We start from the raw sequence: 10,008 nt of genomic DNA, 5'->3' as shown, positions 1-10,008 counted from the left end.
ACTGTGTCACTAATGTCACTGCTGACATTAAGACAAAAGAAATCACTCAGATACTACACTCCTGGTTTCATCTAAAACCAAAGCCAAAGCAACAAGCCAGTGATATCCTACATTTCAGCTAAATCTTAAACTCTTTTACAATAAAACCTACTCCATACAGAGGAAGAGATGAATACACCAGAAGGGCAGACATCAATGTAGGGACACAGGAGACATGAAGAAGCAAGGTAGCACGACACCTCCAAATGAACACAATATTACTACTCCTCCAAAATTAGATCCTGAGCTGAAGAAAATCTATGCAATGACAAATAAAGAATTCAAAATAATGATTGTAAGGAAACTCAACGAGATGCTAGAGAATACAGATATATTAATAAAATGAGGAAGTCAATGAGTGACATGAATGAAAATATTACTAAGGAGACAGAACTCATTAACAAGAACCAAATATATATATTCTGGAGACGAAATCTTCAATCAGTGAAATAAAAATATGACTGAGAGCTTTAACAGCAGAATAAACTGAGTAGAAGATATAATTTCTGATCTCAAGGATAAGAAGTTTGAAATAACCCAATTAGATAAAAATAGAGTAAACAATAAAAAAGAATGAAGAAAGTCTACATGAAATATAGGATACCATTAAATGACTGAATATTCATATTCAGTCCTAAAGGAGAAGAAAAAGAAAAAGGCATCGGGAACCTGTTAAATGAAACAATAGTTCAGCATTTCACAGGTCATGAAAGAGATGTGGACATCCAGATACAAGAAGCTAAAGAATCCCCAGCAGACTCAACCAAAAAAGATCTTCCCCAAGGCATGTTGTCATCAAATTGTCAAACATTAAAAGACAAGGAAGGAATCCTAAAGACAGAGAAAAGCATCAAGTTATATATAAAGTTACAAATAAAGGAAAACCAATCAGATTAACATCACACTTCTCAGTGGAAACCCTACAGGCCACAAGGGAGTGGGATGATAAATTCACTATCTTAAAAGAAAAAAACTTCCAACTAAGAATATTATATCCAGCAAAGCTATCCTTTAAGAGTGAAAGAGAAATCAAATATTTTCCAGATAAACAAAAAGTGAGAGAATTCATCACCACCAGAGCAGTCTACAAGAAATTCTGAAGGGTGTCCTGCTTTAGAAGTAAATATGGGATGCCAGCACTGTAGCATAGCAGGTAAAGCCACCACCTACAATGCTGGCATCCCATATAGGCACTGTTTTGGGACCCAGCTGTTCTACTTCTGATCCAGCTCTCTGCTGTGGCCTGGGAAAGCAGTAGAGGATGACCCAGGTCCTTGGGCCCCTGCACCCATATGGGGGATCCAGAGGAAGCTCCTGGCTTCTGGCTTTGGATCGGCACAACTCGGGCCATTGCAGCCATCTGAATCATCGGACAGAAGACCTCTCCCTCTCTCTCTGCTTCTGCCTTTCAGGAGCTCTGACATTCAAATAAATAAATCTTAAAAAAAAAAAGAAGTAAACATGAAATATGAAACACATGTCAATGCCAAGTTCACTAACAGAGCAGGTAAAAAATCATTATCCAATCAACAAAATGATAGGTCTTATTTCTTACCTATCAATACTAACCTTGAATGTAAATGGATTACATTCACCCACCAAAAGACTTAGGTTGGCTGAATGGATAAAAATCCATGACCCCATCAAATGCTGCCTACAAGAAATTCACTTCACAATAAAAGATACACACAGACTGAAAGTAAAGGGCTGGGAAAAGATATACCAGGCAAATGGAGGCAAAAAGTGAGCAAGCATAGCTATCTTGATATCAGATAAAACACACTTTAAATCAAAAACTGTAGAAAGAGCTAAAGGATAGGGGCCAGTGCTGTGGCACAGCGGGTTAACGCCCTGGCCTGAAGCACTGGCATCCCAAATGGGCACCGGTTCAAGACCTGGCTGCTCCACTTCCAATCCAGTTCTCTGCTGTGGCCTGGGAAAGCATTGGAAGATGGCCCAAGTCCTTGGGCACCTGTGCCCATGTGGGAGACCCGGAAGAAGCTCCTGGCTCCTGGCTCCTGGCTTTGGATCGGCACAGCTCCAACAGTTGCGGCCAGTTGGGGAGTGGACCATCAGATGGAAGATCTCTCTCTCTCTCTCTCTCTCTCTCTGCCTCTCCTCTCTCTGTGTAACTCTGACTTTCAAATAAATAAATAAATCTTTTTTTTAAAAAAAGAAAGAGCTAAAGGATATTATATTTTGATAAAAGTTTCTATTTGGCAAGAAGACATAACAATCATAATAAATGCATATGGACCTAACACAACCACCCAAATATAAACAGCAAGTACTATTAGACCCAAAGGGAGAGATACACTCCATTACACTAATTGTGAGCGCTGCGGCTCACTAGGCTAATCCTCTGCCTGCGGTCCCGGTTGGGACGCCAGTTCTGTCCTGGTTGCTCCTCTTCCAGTCCAGCTCTCTGCTGAGGCCTGGGAAGGCAGTGGAAGATGGCCCAAGTGCTTGGGTGCTGCACCCGCATGGGAGACCCGGAGGAAGCACCTGGCTCCTGGCTTTGGATCAGCACAGCGCGCCGGCTGTAGTGGCCATTTGCGGGGGAGGGTGAACCAACGGAAGGAAGACCTTTTTCTCTGTCTCTCTCTCTCTCACTGTCTAACTCTGCCTGTCAAAAAAAAAAAAAAAAAATAGTGAGTGCTTCAACGCCTCACTCTCATCATGGAAAATCAACAAGGATACATTGAAGTTGAAACATAATATTGAGCAAATGGACCTAATAGACATTTCACCCAACAGCTACAGAATACACATTCTTCTTATCAGCACATGGAACATTTTCCAGGATAGATCACATACTGGGCCACATATGAAGTCTCAGTAAATATAAAAAGACTATCATACCAAGTATCTTCTTAGACCATAAAGAAATAAAACTATAAATCAATAAGAACAAAACACTCATAAACAACTGGAAATTAAACAACATGCTACTGAATGATCAATGAGTCATTGAAAAAATTAAGAAAGAACTCAAAAACTTTTCTGAAGTAAATTACAATGAAAACACATTATATCAAAACCTGCGGGATACAGCAAAAGCAGTATTAAAAGGGAAGTTTATTGTATTAAGTGCTTACATTAAAAATAAGTCTCAAAGATCAAATGATGCATCTTGGAGACTTAGAAAAACAAAGACAAACCATATCCAAAATCAGCAGGTGGCAAGAAATAGCAAGGATCAGAGCAGAAATAAATTAAATTGAAACTAAAAAAGATCAACAGAACAAAAAGTTGTTTTTTTGAGAAGATAAACAAAACAGATATACCTCTAACCAGACTAACAAAGAAAAAAAGAGAAAAACTGAAATTAAAAAATTAGAGATGAAAAAGGAGAAATTACAACTGACAGCACTAAAATACAAAGGATCACACAAAAGTACTATGAAGTAGTACAATAATAAGCTAGAAAATTTCAAAGAAATGAATAAATTCCTAGACATATAACCTACCAAGATTAAACCAAGAAGATATAGACAACCTAAACAGACCCATAATAAACAGTGAGAATGAAGCAGCAATCAAAATCTTCCATCAGTGAAATGTCCGGGACCAGAAGGCTTTACTACTGAATTCTATGAAACAGTCAAAGTGGAAGTAAGTCCAATACTCTCAAAGTTTTCCAAAATATTGAACATGTTGGAACTCTGACAAACTCTTTATGAGGCCAGCATTACTTTGATACCAAACCAAAGAAAAACATGATAAAAAAAGAAAACTACATGGGGCCGGCACTGTGGCATAGTGAATAAAGCCACCACCTGCAGTGCCAGTATCCCATATGGATGCTGGTTCAAGTCTTGGCTGCTCCACTTCTGATCCAACACTCTTCTGTGGCCTGGGAAAGCAGTAGAAGATGGCCCAAGTCCTTGGACCCCTGCACCTGCAAGGGAAGACCCGGAGGAAGCTCCTGGCTTCTGGCTTTGGATTGGTGCAGCTCTGGCCATTGTGGCCAACTGGGGAGTGAACCATTGGATGGAAGACCTCTCTCTTTCTCTCTGACTCTCCTTGTCTCTCTGAGTAACTCTGATTTTCAAATAAATAAAATAAATCTTTTTTAAAAAAAAATACTACACATTTCATGAATATAGATGCAAAGATTCTCAACAAATATTAGCAAATCAAATCCAAAACCACATCAAAAAGATCATACATCATGATCAAGAGGGATTTATCCCATAAATGCAAGGTTGGTTCAATATTTGCAAATAAATGTCATAAATCACATCAACAGAATGAAGAATGAAAACTATATGGTCATCTCAATACATACACAGAAAATATTTGATAAGATTCAACACCTCTTCCTTATAAAAAATCTTCCACAAATTAAGTATAGAAGGAACATTCCTCAAAGTTATAAAAGTTATATATGACAAACCAACAGCCAATATCATATTGAATGGAGAAAAGCTGAAAGCATTTCCTCTCAGATTTGGAACAAGATAAGGATGTCAACTTTAGCCACTCTTATTCAATATAGTACTAGAAGATCTAACAAGAACAGTTAGGGAAGAGAAACAAATAAAAGCCATCAAAATTGAAAAAGAAGAAGTCAAATTATCCATGTTTGAAAATGAGGAAGTCTCCAGGAACTGAGAGACTGTTAAGGTTAACCAGATAAGGAAATGGGATCAAATAAATCAGACTCTTTGGGGGTAGGGCACAGTTATTAGATTTGAAAAACTGTGTAGTATGGATTGAGAACCTTGGGTTAAATGACACAGGAGCTACCAAGCAAAAGAGTGGTGGGAAAAGAGAGCACAAAGGGAGTGCATGATCTTGAGAGACTTACACTGAAGGAGCCTTGACACTCTCAGGGCTGTGGAACAGGTAGAAGAGAATGAAGGCACCACACCCCACGCCCAATTCCCTGTCAACTTTGTATGGTTTGGAAGATTGGAGTCAAAGTCCAGTTAAAGGAATGAGGCTTCCTCTGGACTGTTGATGTGTGACTGGATGAGAGGAGGTAGTTTAAGACTGAACCAACTCTCCCTTTCCCTTTCAGTACCTAGTACTGACGTTACATTATTTTCCAAGGTTAAAATGGCAATAGGAAAGTTCAGAAGTGGATTTACCTTCCCTTTCTTCTTACAGGCATTGTCTATTTATCATCTGTAAGTTATCTCAGTTTGAGCTGACCGCTGAAGACTGGTTAGATTTTGGTTGCTAAGTTCTGTGATAACCAGGCCACTTATAACCTACCCTGGAGCATTCACAGTGAAAAGACTGCCTATGGGCTACTTATGTGTGACTGAGGGAAGACCACAGGGACCCTGTCATTGTTATTTGTGCCTACAAAAATAAACTCTGAGGAAACGTTGAATTGAAGCAAGCTTCAGACAAGGCCAGTCTTCAGACAGACTAGAAAGCTGAGATTTTTAAAGATCCTCAGAAAGCTTATGCTTTTCCAGGCCACAAGAACATGTATCTGCTTATGCTGATATACCCATCGCTAATCATTCAGACATTACCTAACATGAACACTAGCTTTAGTTCAATTTATCACATTAACCAGAAACTAGCAGAACTCTGGAAGAATTGGAAACATTAGCAATGTTCTAATCAAAAATAAAAATCTTAGGTTTGGGATACTACTTTGCGCTAGTAAGACTTGATATTGGAAGCCTCCAGACACAAGCAAGTCCCCTGACCTAAGTGAGTGAGCGCATGTAAATGGAAAAGAAAGGGAACAACGAAAAAGGATTAGGAAATCAGAATACATTTATTGGTCGATTTGTATCCCTTAATCTGGAATCTGCTAGAACATGGTGTGACCTGCTCAACTCAAAGAAAAGCATTGACAGGATTAGATGAAATCTCTTGAGTTCTGTTCCCTAAAGGTTCACATTAAATTTGAACCTTTTCCAGGAAGTATGCTAGATACTCACTGTGGGTCAATTTTCAAGTTGATCTTTGTGAATCATATACCGCCCTGGGGATTTGACTAATGGCTAGAAAGATGATTGTACTTTCTTTCCCCTTTGACAGACAATGGTGTATCACTCAGAACATCCAAACACACACACACACACACACACACACACACACGGTGTGTTCTGGCATGTTTCTAATAATATCAGAATCATCTAGATCAATGATACAAAGAAGATATACTCCACAGTATTTTCCACATGCTGTGCCCAATTCACTGTTGCCACTGTTGTGGTGGACACTGGTTTTTGCCAACATAGTGTAATACTCTATTTATTTCAGATTGTCTCAAAGCCTTGTCTAAACATCTTCAGACACTGCTTGTTCCCCCAGCACACTCTTCATAACAAGCTAGAGCCTAGAGTTGATGAACTGTAGTGACTTTTTTATCTTTTTTGCAGCCACCATCTTCCTGCCTTAGGTGCAGGATGGCAACCAATCAAGTGCAGCCACAAAGATGGCCAGAAAGTGACAAAGCAAGACTGTGTCTCATTTAATTCACTCTACTAGGTGCTATGACAAAAGTAAAGCTAAGAATCATAGGGAAATAACAGTAACTTTTGAGGATGGAGATCCAGAAAACCTCACATAAACCTTCCACAAGCAAAGGAACAAGGAAAGAGTTGGTTGGGAGACAATGCTTTTGGAGGAAGAAGTTGTAATGCCTTGAAAACAAAAAGAAGAGGGGAGAGGAGGCGGGGCAGGGGGAGAGTATAGAAAAGAGAGATCTGCCATCTAGTGTTCGCCAAATAATGCTTGCAATTGTTGGGGCTCAACCAGGCCAAAGCCAGGAGCCAGAAACTCAAGTTCAGATCTTCCACGTGCACGGCAGGAACCCAGTTATTTATGCCATAATTGCTGCCTCTTACCATTAATGGGAAGTGGGAATTAGGAGCAGAGAATTAAACCCAGGCACTCCTATGTGGCACATGGACATCTCAACTGCTAGGCTGAGTATCCCTCAGAGACTTTTTAAACAGTGGTGGGCCATCAAACGTTTATGAGTAAGGAATTACATAAGCAGCTATTAACTTAGAAAAATAAGTAGGGGCAGAATGGGGGATGTATTGGAAAGGAGATCTGGATAAGGGAGGCTTCCTGAATAGCTTCTGTGAAATATGATAAGGGCTGTAGCAATGGAAAGGCAAGGAGATCAGGGATTCAAAAGACATTCAAGAAGTGTAATCCTCTGGGGGCCAGCATGTGTCATAACAGGTAAAGCCACCACCTGTGGTGCCAGCATCCCATTTGGGCACTAGTTGCAGTCCTGGGCTGCTCCACTTCCAATCCAGCTCCCGGCTAATGCACCTGAGAAAGCAGCGGAGGATGTTCCAAGTTTTTAGACCCCTGCATTCATGTGGGAGATTCAGAGTAGCTCCTGGCTTCTGGCTTTGGTCTGGCCCAGGCACTGGCCATTGTAGACATTTGGGGAGTGAACCAGCAGGTGGAATATTTCTCTCTCTGTCCCTCCCTCTCTCTGTAACTCTGCCTTTCAAATAAATAAAAACTAAATATTGAAAAAAAGAAATGTAATTTTCCAGAAATAGAGAATGAGGAGAAAGAGAATATGGGTGGATACAGGTTACTAAAAGGGGTTGTAGAATCTCTGTCTTTTGAAAGTTACACTTAGACACATTGTATGTCTATGGAAAGTTTCAGAACTGAAAAATCAAAGAAGTGACTGAATAATACCTTGAGGTTTTCCCTAGTGCTAGTATCTGTGATTAAAAACTTAGGAACATAAATATGGCTTCTTTTAGGAGAAGTTATCAACAATTAAAATATCCGATATTCTCTCTCTTCTCAGGGTGGACTCTAATGGTAAACCCTGGAATGCTCATTCAACTCCATAGTGACTTCCAACTTTTCTCAAATCCTGGAATATATCCATGTAAAAATAATGCAACTACTTCTTCACATATAGAGAATTAGTATGATTTTATGAAGATTTAGCAACTGAAAATGTTCCTATAATTTTTTCATTTGTCCTTCCTGAATCAATGACTCCCTTAGAGTTTCTCTTTTATTCTAATTTTTTTCTTTGCCTTTAAATTTCATTCATTTTTTATAAACACTTTTACAAGGGAAATGAATTATGAAAATAAATGATACAAAGTGAGCCACTGACATGTTATACCATTGAGATAAATTATGGTAGGTAATTTTAGTGTTCCAGTTGATAAAAGGGGCTCAGCCAAGCAAGGAAGCTTAGCATTAAGGTGTTCCAAATTGTTATATATTCAGGTTTAATTTTAGAAAAGTGAAGATCATGGAATATGCATCATATAAATAAATTTATAAATTACCTTCATCTCTAGTCAACCATATTATGTCATTTTCCAAGAGGTGAATTTTAATGTAATGCAGCATAGATTTATCCTCTGAGTTATCTCTAATTCATATTATTACTACAGCCAAAGACCTCATCAGCATTTTTCATTTCTATTATAAATTCCAGACCACCAGTAAACATTACAAAATCAGCACTAGTTTGTGAAAAAAAGAGGTACTGGAAGCTGAGAGGGAATAATACTGAACAATTAGTTTGCCCTAAAGGTTTCTCTTTAAGGATGTCTTGAAATAAGGATATATAATTACTTTTTACTTGAATCTTAGCTGAGTGGGTTTTACTGAATTTTGTTTATACAAATATTCACTAGGTTATTAAAAATTCATGCAACATATTTTATGGGGCACATTGTGTATTTGATTTAGCAGATTCAGAAGTAAACAGCATAGACATCTCATACTTCCTCCTGTGGAGTTTTGTGATCCAGGAAAGAAGAGATGAATTAGATTTATAATCTTCAATTCATTTACTTATTTTTTAAAAAATATTTATTTATTATTTGAAAGGCAGAAAGAGAGAGAGAGAGAGAAAAGAGTGAGAGAGTGCCTCCATCTTCTGGTTCACTCCCAAATGGCTGCAATGGGCAGGGCTGGGCCAGGCCAAAGCCGGAACCAGGAGCTTCATCTGGATCTCCCACATGAGTGGCAAGGGCCCAAACACTTGGGTCATCTTCCACTGCTTTCCCAGGCACATTTATCAGGGTGGCAGATCAGGAAGCAAAGCAGCCAGGACTCAAACTGGCACCATATGAGATACTGGTACTGCAAGTAGTGGCTTAATACCCTGTACCACAAGTCTGAGCCCAATTAGGAAAATTCCTAGGAATTTACATGCAGAGATTTCCAGGGTATAATCATATGTGAAAAACAAGGTACAAAAGAATATCTAGAGTAAACTACTCTGCAAATAAGAAAGAAGTATATACAGGACAATACACATACATCCAAAACCAAAAAGAAACAAATTCTGGGAAGGTAAACCAGAAGTTAACAAGATTAGTTACCTATAGAGGGTAACTAGGACTAAGGGAGAAAACGGAATGAATGGAAATGGGTAGTAATGATTAGAGGGAAATGACACTGATGGAGTATTCTTGTGTGTATAGCTTTAATTCTTAGAAGCATGGTAATATTTCACATCCTAAAACATTAGCCAAGAGTTTGGGGATTTTTTTTCCAGTCTTTGGGTTGCCTTTTCATCCCTCCCCACCTTTTTAGTAGGTAAAAAAAATATTTTTTGAAAGGCAAATACACGAGTTCTGGGGGCAGGAGAGGGAGAAGGAGACAGAGAGAGAGAGAGAGAGAGAGAGAGAATACACTCCCATTTGTTGGTTCACTCCCTGAATCTCTGCATTAGCTGGGGCACCGGTAAATAATGCAGTTGGAGCACAGGCTTAAGATAAAATTTAAAACATCTTGCTAGTGCTGTAATGTCACATGTATGTTTATATTATTCAAATGTTTCACAAAAAAATAACATTCGCTAGCTTCTGTCACAGGCATTTCAAGAAAGGAAGTGCCTGATTAGATGGATACAGATGATGCAGAGCAGTAGATAAAAATAGAAGCAATACCAGGATATGTTTCAGCTCTTGATTATCTAAGAAATCAATGACAGGTACCATCAAAGCATCAAGTCAAGTTTTTTTTTTTAATTTATTGATAGAT

General features: G+C 38.8%; 1 pseudogene; it reads right to left on the bottom strand.

Moving 5' to 3' along the window:
- Positions 1-623: 623 nt before the first annotated feature.
- LOC149121982 (large ribosomal subunit protein eL30 pseudogene) lies at positions 624-6,399 on the bottom strand (annotated as a pseudogene).
- Positions 6,400-10,008: the final 3,609 nt, after the last annotated feature.

The sequence above is a fragment of the Oryctolagus cuniculus genome, chromosome 15 (assembly GCF_051225735.1).
Source record: "Oryctolagus cuniculus isolate XC-2025 breed Fujian yellow rabbit chromosome 15, ASM5122573v1, whole genome shotgun sequence".
Classification (NCBI taxonomy): Eukaryota; Metazoa; Chordata; class Mammalia; order Lagomorpha; family Leporidae; genus Oryctolagus; species Oryctolagus cuniculus.
Note: the sequence above shows the minus strand (reverse complement) of the source record. Positions and strands in the feature narration are given on the sequence as shown.